Here is a 12,138-nt window from a genome sequence, read left to right as displayed (position 1 = left end):
TATATTGGAGTCAATTTTCAACTATAAATCAGCGATTTTTTGTTGTTGATTTTTTAGCTCATCTATTTTTTGAAAAAAATAAATGAGCTACTGTCATCACATTGGCGTCGGCGTTAGCGTCGGCGTTGGCGTCGGCGTCCGGTTAAGTTTTGCGTTTATGTCCACTTTTCTCAGAAAGTATCAATGCTATTGCATTCAAACTTGGTACACTTACTTACTATCATGAGGGGACTGGGCAGGCAAAGTAAGATAACTCTGGCGTGCATTTTGACAGGTTAAGTTTTGTGTTTAGGTCCATTTTATTCCTTAAGTATCAAAGCTATTGCTTTCATACTTGCAACACTTACTAACTATCATAAGGGGACTGTGCAGGCAAAGTTATGTAACTCTGACTGGCATTTTGACAGAATTATGTGCCCTTTTTATACTTAGAAAATTGAAAATTTGGTTAAGTTTTGTGTTAAGTTCCACTTTATTCCTACAGTATCAAAGCTATTGCTTTCATACTTGCAACACTCATTAACTATCATAAGGGGACTGTGCAGGCAAAGTTATGTAACTCTGACTGGCATTTGGACGGGAAATATGGGCCCTTTATACTTAGAAAATTGAAAATTTGGTTAAGTTTTGTGTTTTGGTCCACTTTACCCTTAAAGTATCATAGATATTGCTTTCATACTTGGAACACTCGCAAACTATTATAAGGGGACAGTAAAAGGACAAGTTGCATAACCCTGGTTGTCATTTTTACGGAATTATGGCGCTTTTTTGACTTTTTTTAAATTTTTTTTTCTTTTTTATTCAATATCATACATACAATGTAAACATGTATATGATCATACAACATAGTGTTGTACAAAGCAATAAAGTTCAGACATGTTATACAATATATGCTAATATATAAAAAAAAATTAGAGAGAGAGAAGAAAAGAACAACAGAGGAATAGTTATGAAAAATGATGAGTTGTATAGAGTCGGAAGAAAGCATACTGGACTTGTGTGTTTTGTTGTAAATTCACAATTATCTTGTCAGATTGGAAAAAAAAATAAACAAAAATAAACAAAACTATTTTAGAGCGATAAACTAACATTAGAGTGAAATGTATATAAGTGGACAAAACATTATGAGAATTTAATCCGATTCCATTTTTGTGTCATTACTGAGGGCTATTTCTTTCTCGATCTGGATTTTTAGTTTAAGACTATGGACAAAACAATTAAAATTTGGTACTTGTTTTTTGTACTTCATGTTTAAGATAAAATATTTCATCAATATAACCATACAATTCACAATATTATTACAGTCAATTTCAATGAGTTAATTCCGAAACTTACATTTAAGAAAGATAGTTTAACGTTTAGTTGATGTTGTTCAAGAAAAGATATTAATTGATTCCAAATAGGTTGGATGTGTTTGCACTCCCCAAAAAGATGTTCTATAATTTCAATGTTTTCACTGCAGAAGTCACACAGATTTGAGTTAGATAATTTGCATTTAAAGAGATATTTATTTGTAGCTATAATTCTATGGATGTATTTATATTGAAAATTTCTCAGTGTGCTTTCAATAGTTGCTTTATATGGTATGGTAAATATGTGTTTCCAATTAAGTTCATTTTCTCCAAAAATGATTTGCCATTTATTTTGGATTTTGGAGTTTTCTGTTGGGTTTTTAATTTGTAGTGTGTAAAATATTTTATTAGTTTTTGTTTGTTTTCCAAGTATGTTTTCTACAAATGTTGTTTGAGTACATGGTGTATTATTTGTAGTGATTTCAGATTTAATATGTATGGGTATGCTTTTGATAAGTGTGTAGTACTTCAAAAAACTATTTGAAGGTATTCCGTATATGTAGCATATATTATCAAAAGAGTAGAAATCCATAATTCTGTAGTCATATAATTGGTCTACATATTTAATGCTTCGTTCAAACCAGTCTTTATAGAAAAACGTCTTATTGTTTGAAGTTATGTCTTTATTGTTCCATAAAATTGTTTTACTGCTGTTTTGGGTTTCTAAGTTATGAGTGACATCACTCCACGCTGATAGTACATCAGACAGGAATTTGTTTTCGTTTGCAATTTCATGTAAGATAGTATTGCTGATGTTACATTCAAAGAGTAAGGAGTCACCATATTTTTTTAGGATTTTCTGGTAGAATAATTTCCATTTACTCGTATTGGTATTATCTAGGTATCGTTTAACCCAGCTGCATTTGATTGCATTCAAGAATGAGTCAATGTTAGTTAATTGGATACCTCCATTTTCTACAGATTGAATTAACTGAGTTCTTTTTATTTTATCAGGCTTACCGTCCCATATGAAATTAAATATTTCTGATTTAATATCGTTAATAACATCATTTTGGTGGATTTGGGAGAACTGTTAATACATATATAAATTTAGGAAGTGCAAACGTTTTCAAAACTGTGTTTTTTTCCGATGAGTGTAAGTTTGCGATGATGCCATGATTTTAAGCAATTTTTAAAATTCTGTATCCTTTTCATTATTTGTGAATGTAATTCCTAACGTTGTGGCTTCATCGGATGTCCAATTAAATTTCATTTCTTTTTTATATTGAACATTACTTTGTTTTAATTTACCTACTCGTATCACAGTACATTTACTTTTGTTAAGTTTAAGACCCGATGTCATTCCGTAAAGGGTTAGCGACTCTATTAGGTTATGGAAAGAATCGTAATTGTCATTTAAAAAATAAGTTGCATCGTCAGCAAATAGGGATTGTTTGATTTCTTCGTCAGGTTCTAGTGATATGCCTTTTATGTGTTTATTTGATTGGATGTGATGTGATAGATACTCGATGCAAATAATAAATAGCGATGATGAGAGTGGACATTCTTGTCGAACTCCTCGTTCGATGTTAAAACTGCTTGAAAAGAAGCCATTGTTAATGATTATACTGTTAATATCGGTAAAGAATAGTTTGACCCATTGAATGAGACTTTCACCAAAGTTCATATTTTCTAAGCAAGAGAACATAAATGAATGATCAAGCGAATCGAATGCCTTTTCAAAGTCTGCAAAGAATATTAGACCAGGATTATTTGAATTGTTGAAATAGTTTATGCATTCTTGGATAAGACGAACGTTTTCACCAATGTACCGTCCTTTTATGAAACCAGATTGAGATTTTGAAATGATTGATGGTAATATTTTTTTAAATTCTGTTTGCTATACTTTTAGTTGCAATTTTATAATCATTGTTTAGTAAACTAATCGGTCGCCAGTTTGATAAGGATTCTAAGTTTTTTCCAGGTTTTGGAATAAGTAATATAATACCTTCTTTTTGTAGCGTTGTTAAGTTTTCGTTGTTAAATGAATAGTTAAGTGAATTAATTAAATGTGTTTTTATATCATTCCAGAATATTTTATAAAATTCGATTGTGATGCCATCAGATCCTGGGCTTTTGTTATTTTGCATTTCTTTTAGGGCTAATCCACATTCATATTCATTAAGCAATCCGTCGCACAGTTGTTTTTCCTCTTGGTTTAAAGCGTGATGTGTATTTTTAAAAAGGGTGTTATTTTCAACATTTTTTCGTTTATAGAGGGTTTCGAAAAATAAACGTTGTTCTTCTAGTATTTCAGTTCTGTTTGTTATATCTTTGCCATTTACTAATAATTTGTGTACAGTTTTTTGTTCACTTCTACGTTTTTCAATGTTTGCAAAATATTTTGTATTTTTCTCATTGTGTTCAACATGCTGTGCACGCGCTCTTAGTATTATTCCATTGAGATGTGTATGATAGATTCCATCTAATATTTGTTTTTTTTAATGTTATTTCATTTTCGATGTCGGTGGTATCATTTGTGTTTGTTTGATGCAATTGTTTTTCAAGTGTTTCAATGGTTTTGATGGTTTCAGTTTCAAGTTTGCGTGTTTCTTTTTGTTTAAATGATGTGTATCTTATTGTTGTGTTACGTATATTTCCTTTAATTACTTCCCATAAGGTGTTTGGGTTTGCATCTTTATTATTTTGAACTGTATTTAATATTTCTTGTTTTATTTGTGTTTGATATTGTGTATCTAATAAGATGCTGTTGTTAATTTTAAAGTATCCTGGGCCTCTTTCAAGTTGTATATTGTGCAGTTTAAGTTCAACTAGAGAGTGGTCAGTCATAATTCCAGGTTTTATGTTACATGTGCCAATAATGTTGCAAAGAGATTCAGATATTAAAAAATAGTCTAATCTACAAAATATTGTTGGTTTTGTGTTTGAGTGCCAGGTGAATTTGCTTTCGTTTGGGTATACTGCACGCCGGATATCTATCATATTGTAGTTTTCAATTATGTTATTTAAAATGTTTCTATTTTTATTATGAGTATAAAGGTTTCCATTCTTTTTATCTATTAATGGGTTCAGGACAGTATTGAAATCACCACCGATTATAATATTTTTATCTTGGTTATTAATTATAAAGGATTGTAATGTTTCGTAAAATGTGGAATCGTCTATGTTAGGGCCGTAGACGTTGACTAATGTTATTTGTGTTTCGTGTATTTTGATATCTATACTTGCTTGTCTGCCAATTATTATTTCCTTAAAGTTATCGACTGTGGCCCCTATATTATTTTTTATCAGAAAGGCAATGCCTTGTTTATTAGTATGTTCTCCACTGAGGTAGATTTCTCCGTCCCATTCATCTTTTATGGTTTGTGCTAAAGTAGGTGTTAAATGACATTCTTGTAAAAGGCATATACTATAAAAAAATTCGTCTAACCATTTGAAGATTTTTATTCGTTTGTCTTTATTGTTTAATCCTTTAACATTTAAAGTACATAATTTAATCATTTAAGTAGGTGGAGGATGATGTGAATTGTTATTTTGTATGTGCTTGTCCAGTAAGTTTCTATTTTAAAATATGTCCAGTTGGTTTCTCTTATAGGACATAACATGTCCATACATACAAACAAAAATAGAAAAAAACAAATAGGAATACAAAAAGATGAATATTCCATAGACTTGAAGAAGTCGAAAGAGATATTTTTTGATTTTTTGACTTAGTAACTTTGAATATATGGTTAAATTTTGTGTTTCGATCCACTTTACTTCTAAAGTATCAAGGCTTTTGCTTTCAAACTTCAAATACTTTCATGCTATCATGAGGTTACTGTACCTGGCAAGTTGAATTTTACCTTGACCTTTGAATGACCTTGACTCTCAAGGTAAAATTATTAAATTTTGCTAAAATTTCCACAACTTCTTTATTTATGATTAGATTTGATTGATACTTTGACAAAACTACTCTTACCTGACATACCACAATAGACTCCACCCAAACCATCCCCCGTGCCCTCCCCCCCCTAATTTTTTTTAAGATCATCTCACAAATATCCACCACACCATCACACTATACTCCCTACCCCCCCCCCCCCCCCAATTTTTTGTTTGAAACGGTTAAAAAACACAAATATTTATTTTTATTATTTTATTTTTGAAATACCGTCCAACCATCGCACCCAAGAATCCCCCCCCCCCCCGAATATTTTTTTTGCATTTTTTTCCGCATTTTTGGAAGATAATGTAATAAATGTCCACACACACCCACTATACACCCCTCTTCACTCCACCTCTCCCTCCTTTGTGATTTAAATTGAGAGTCCCTTCACCTTTAAAAAGAAAATAGATGAGCGGTCTGCACCCGCAAGGCGGTGCTCTTGTTTTATATTTTCTTAGGGGGAAAAATCAGTTTTAGGGGAAAAAATATACTCTTTAGGTGGGGGACTGCAGCCGAAATTCGGCGGCAGATTTGATAGATTGATGGCCCTGTCAACACAAGTGACATGAGTACACTTGACCAGCACCTGCACCAGTAACCTCTGTCAGTAGCACAAGTGCTGCAAAGGCAATTTTTGCACCCGACTGTAAAAGAAGGAGGCATGGACATGCAAATACAGGAACTGTAGCAGTGCCAGCACTGGACTATTACACCCAGGTGTAATCAGGTAGGCATTAAAGAGGCATGTGCTAGATATTTTGCAACTACAATCTATACCACACTAATTCTTTTTTATGCCACCAGATCGAATGATCGGGGGTATATTGTTTTAAGCCTGTCTGTCTGTCATTGTATGTGTATGTCTGTCATTGTATGTGTCTGTCACAAACTTAAACCTTGGTTAAACTTTTGCAATAACTTTTGCAATATTGAAGATAGCAACTTGATATTTGGCATGCATGTGTATCTCATGGAGCTGCATATTGTGAGTGGTGAAAGGTCAATGTCATCCTTGAAGGTCAAAGGTCAAATATATGGCTTCAAAGCGGCGCAGTAGGGGTCATTGTGTTTTTGACAAACACATCACTTGTTAATGTAAAGATTTCTATTGTTTCATAATATTCATGCATAAACATCTTATTTTACAGTGCAAACTTACAGAAGTCATTTATTATTGAATACTTCCTAATTATTTTTTACAAGACCTTCCTGTACTTTCAATTTGTTCTGGAAACCCTCTACGTAATTAATGATGAGGAAAAATGCTTTTAGCAGCTAACTCTAAATAGATTTATGGTTTGAGTTCCATAGTTTAGGATATTTCAAACACTTTTGAATAATCAAAAAATTCCCAAGTGTACCTGTCCTTTTTCCAATTGGGTAAATACATCGCTGCAACACAGCAAATCAGATTCCACAACACGTCACATATAAGTACTGTATACAAATCAACATGTGTATCGAGTTGAGTCAGGTTCAAACTGCAAAGGCTATACCGGTATCAGTGCTGGTATCAGTTTTAGAATGAACATGTTTTTTTTGTCCTTAAATCCAAGGATAATAACTATAATAAGTTATCAGTTATACAATTGCATATACTTAACGTTTCTTAATAAGGCCAAAACTCTTGCATAAGTCAAGCTACATATTAACAGAGTTCAACCTAAACATGACCATGTTGCATTCACTTCCCTACTGTAAATGCAGGTCTATGGTTATAACTAATGACCACCTGTTGAAGGAGATAGATGAGACCCGGGAGAGACACCAGTACAGAGGTGAATCAGATTAACTGGAGCTACAAGCAGTTTAAGAAAAACCTTTAGGGACTAGTCTAAATGTTCTGATAATGATAATAGAGTGTGCTATATGTTTTAATGCTAAGCATTTTGGCGACTCTGTATCCAATATCCGAAGTGGTGTTTTATAAGATTTACAACAAATAAGGCCAATCTTAATACGAAACATTCTGCTAGGTGGAACAATTAAACTGTTTATGCAATCATGCAGCAATTTGTTGTTTGCCATTTGTGCATTTGGCTTGCTTAAGCTCAACATAATATTAGAGAAATTGATTTATTTCACATTACTTTACAAGCATCTTTTTCACACATCTTGTAGATTGGTAAGCAGCTTTGTTCTTGCTTGATTTTAATGGTGTAGTTTTTTAGTAAACATTTCTTGCCATTCTATTTTGTTGTGCTGACATTTAGACATTAGTGATAATTTGTTTGCAGTGAACAGCCAAGGTTTAGTAGACCTGGTATTCCGTCAAATTGAGCCGCGTTCTGTGGAAATTGGCTTTATGCGTGTGTGTGAAGTGTCGTCCCAGATTAGCTTATGTGGTCCACACATGCTTATCTGGGACAAAACTTTCGGCCTACACTGGATTTTCTTTTTCAAAATACTTTCTTTAAACGAAAAAATCTCATAAAACCAGAAAGTGTCTTCCCTGATTAGCCTGTGCGGACTGAACAAGTTAATCTGCGACAACACTTAAGGAACATGCATTAAACCCAATTTTTCCAGAGCAAAGGTCAATTGTATTTGTTTTCTTTCAATATTCACATGCCTTTAATTTTAGGAGCATACAGATTCTAAATGCCTATTTATTGTAAGCTAAATATTCAGTCATAACTTTTTATAATTTTTAGGTTTTTAAATCGTCAAAAGATGCATATAATGGCTATATTAGACCATGGTAAATGTTCAGTAATACTGTTTCCTCACAAATATCATAACTAAACCGAAAATTTGCGAATCTGAAACAACTTTTTTCAATTTTGTCAATTTACCAAACCGTGAAAAGATCACTAATACAGATACCAAAAGTTTAACTGCAGTTGTCAATAACACACACGAAGTAAAAGATATACATGAAGTAATTATAAACTTATCAATTTGTGACAATGAGATGAAGTGTTGGCATCGCAAATGTCACTAGGCAAAATGCAACTACCATATATTACAAAGCATATGCTAGTAGTTAAAATGAGAATGTCATTTAACATTATGCATGGACTGGCGGATATTCCCTTCCATAAGATTGATCATGACAATAGAGATTATAGCTCAGTCATCTAAATCGATCTACTTCACACCGTATTACGCGTCACGTCGATGGCAGAATGTTCCGTCGATGCCAGATAGCTTTACTCGACCGCGTACAACAGGTAGGTTACAAATTCGTTCGATATAATTATATAAAGCAAGTAAGGCCAAAATCGTTGCTACGAACATATTGTCCATTGACTGAGGACGCCACCAGGTAATTTTGGACTCGTAGTTCAAGTTTTTAAAGAAATGTGAACGAGTTAAAAGTGACAGTTTCCGAAAAATCATTGAACATGACTGCTTTTTGTTCAAAATATCTGAATTGAAATAAATGACTTGATTTCGTGTTATATACTTACGCATTTATCCCTTAAGGATACGTGAGCCAAATATCCGCCCTTTGAGTTGTTTAATGAACATGTTACAGGCGTCCAAACTGACCCCGTCGAAAAAATATTGGTGCCGTAGTTGGCAGATATGTATTTTAAATGATGCCGCTGATGGCAGAAACGCTGTAGAAAATGCTAACGTAGATGACAGATTGTCAAAATAATTATTTTATTTAGTTCTCTCTTCTTTTTGTACTTTTATACACAATTGAGAAGCGAAACTGTCCTTTGTAATATATTCTTAAGAAAAGAAAGTTATGTATACAGTAAGTGTATGAATATTATGTTCAATAAAATTGATTATGATACCTATATAATATATATAATGATGCTATAATATAATATAATAAGGGTGTTTTTTTGTAGAAAACCGTCACCATGAAGAGGTTCAGGTGTTATTACTGTGACTCTGAGTTTGATGTCCACAAAGACACTGTACACAACCTCATAGAACACCACGAATCTTTAACCATTAAGTACAGGGAGCTGGAACTGAATGAGAAAACGTGTCGTCAAGGCTACTGAACAAAGGATTATGATATTTATCCGGCAGAATGTTCCGTCTTAATATGTTCTAAGATATGTAACAATGACAATGAATAAGTACATGTATATTTAATAATAGTTGGAATCATAGTTAGTGATATTAAAATATAAACTATGTATCGCTATCATGTAACTGTCCATACCTGTTATATAGAAAAGCTTATTTAAATTTTCAGAGACCACTTCTTTGACACTACAGAAAGAAATCGCAAGAAGCAGAAACGAAAGAAAGGACAGATATCGGCTCCAGATCAACTTGCGCATGGACAAAGGGGCGTGAGACAATTTCATGCATGCGATGAATCCAAGATTTTAGCCCATATCCGCAAAGGTCTTAAAGATATTCAACAACACATCACAATTCATCTGATAAAACTTTATTTAGAACTGTAACAGTAAAAACATGTAAACAAAAACATAAAATCTGCAATCTCCCTGCTACAACTGTGTTACATTATTCTCAAAACAAACGTCGAATATGGACAGTTTAACATTATTGTTACATATCATACACTATCGGGTTCGTCATTTTTCCTATATAACGTATACTGCGACTTTCAAATTCTGAGATATAAAATTACGTGTATGTTGTTAGAGACATCGTTGTTTGTGTTAGAATGGCATGTCTGTGAAAACGTATAATGTGAGAGAGATTGTACATCTAAATTGTTACTTCAACGAATTATTTTACTATACGTTGCATTGAGCGTCTCGTCTTTAGTCATCTGGAAACCCACCGATATAGATACATTGAGAATTTTTTAATTTTTATCAGCGTGTTTTCGAGTCCAAAACTTTTAGTTTTACCTCTATAGCTGACTTTCCAGACGACTTAACAAGAAACGCCCGATGCAAAAAATAACATAATCATACGTATAAGTTACAAGTAAAACATACAAAACAAAACCTCTAGATGACTTACCATCTCCATCAAAATACGTTTGACTTGTATTTATATTTTTAAACGTACTTGTTCAATAAAAGCAATATTAGATAATTATCATCTTAGAAATACAATTGTTATCATTAAATGTTTAATCAGATTATGTGTTTTGTTTTCACTTAAAAATTGTAATGGTTATAATGCACGGACCTACAGGACTTACTGGTATACTAATATGACTTGTCGGAGTTTAAAACAGTGTGACTAGCTTCAAAAGAACATTAACAATGAAAAACAATTAAACATTTGATAATAAACAAAAAGATTTCTTAAAACTCAAAAAATCTTATAAAGATTGTTCTGAAAATCTTAAAAGAGGTAAACATTATTATGTCGACGAACATGGCCATTTGGATTAATTGCGTATATACGAAATCATGATTCAACACGGACGCTTGTTATGATAAATAAGGCACTAGTAAACATTTAAAGTTCATACCGCATCATTATAATAAATATCAAATACAGTGTATGCCACTGTGATGTATGGTCACATATATTTTTAACATATGGTCATAATCCTTTGTTCTGTAGCCGTGACGACCCATTTTCTCATTCAGTTCCAGCTCCCTGTACTTAATGGTTAAGATTCGTGGTGTTCTATGAGGTGGTGTACAGTGTCTTTGTGGACATCAAACTCAAGAGTCACAGTAATAACACCTGAACCTCTTCATGGTGACGGTTTTCTACAAAAATACACCCTCATTATATTATATTATAGCCTCGTTATATATATTATATAGGTATCACAATCAAGTTTATTGATCAGAATATTCATACACCTACAGCATACATAACCTTCTTTTCTTGAGAATATATTACAAAGGACAGTTTCGCTTCTCAATTGTGTATAAAAGTACAAAAAGAAGAGAAAAATAAACGAAATAGTTATTTTGACAATCTGTCATCTAAGTTAGCATTTTCTACAGCGTTTCTGCCATCAGCGGCATCATTTAAAATACATATCTGCCAACTACGGCACCAATTTTTTTTCGACGGGGTCAGTTTGGACGCTTGTAACATGTTCATTAAACAACTCAAAGGGCGGATATTTGGCTTACATATCCCTAAGAGATAAATGCGTATGTGTATAACAAGAAATCATATCATTTATTTCAAATTTGAGATATTTTCAACAAAAATCAGTCATTTTTCATGATTTTTCGGAAACTGTCACTTTTAACTCGTTCACATTTCTTTAAAAACTTGAACTACGAGTCCAAAATTACCTGGTGGCGTCCTCAGTCAATGGACAATATGTTCGTAGCAACAATTTGGCCTTACTTGCTTTATATAATTATATTGAACGAATTTGTAACGTACCTGTTGTACGCGGTCGAGTAAAGCTATCTGTCATCGACGGAACATTCTGCCATCGACGTGACGCGTAATACGGTGTGTACTTGTAGACATGAAAATCACAAACATAAAAGTAAACGTAAGGTGTACTCGGAGCTTCATGATTGTATACTTATCCAGTATATTCATTTATAAATGATACATGTGTTCGTCAATGATATGCACTACGTTAGAGGACGACGTACACATGTGTAATTTATTTCTTGGTGTAAGCTACCCTCCTTAACGATAAGCCATGCAAATAATATCATATGAGTCGTGTTCTGAGAAAACTGGGCTTAATGCATGTGCGTAAAGTGTCGTCCCAGATTAGCTTGTCCAGTCCGCACAGGCTAATCAGGGACGACGCTCTCCTCTTTTATGACTTTTTTCGTTTAAATGAAGTGTCTTCTTACCAAAATCCAATTTAGGCGGAAAGTGTCGTCCCTGATTAGCCTGTGCGGACTGCACAGGCTAATATGGGTTGACACTTTACGCACATGCATTAAGCCCAGTTTTCTCAGAACACGACTCATATATTGTTAAGGACGCTCTTAGTAGGAAGTCTCTCCGACAATACCCATCACATAATCATATAAACATGCCGGAAGCAAGTGTTATGTTTAG

The sequence above is a fragment of the Dreissena polymorpha genome, chromosome 1, assembly GCF_020536995.1.
Source record: "Dreissena polymorpha isolate Duluth1 chromosome 1, UMN_Dpol_1.0, whole genome shotgun sequence".
Taxonomy (NCBI): Eukaryota; Metazoa; Mollusca; class Bivalvia; order Myida; family Dreissenidae; genus Dreissena; species Dreissena polymorpha.
The sequence above is the reverse complement of the archived record's forward strand: the minus strand, read 5'-3'. Positions refer to the sequence as shown.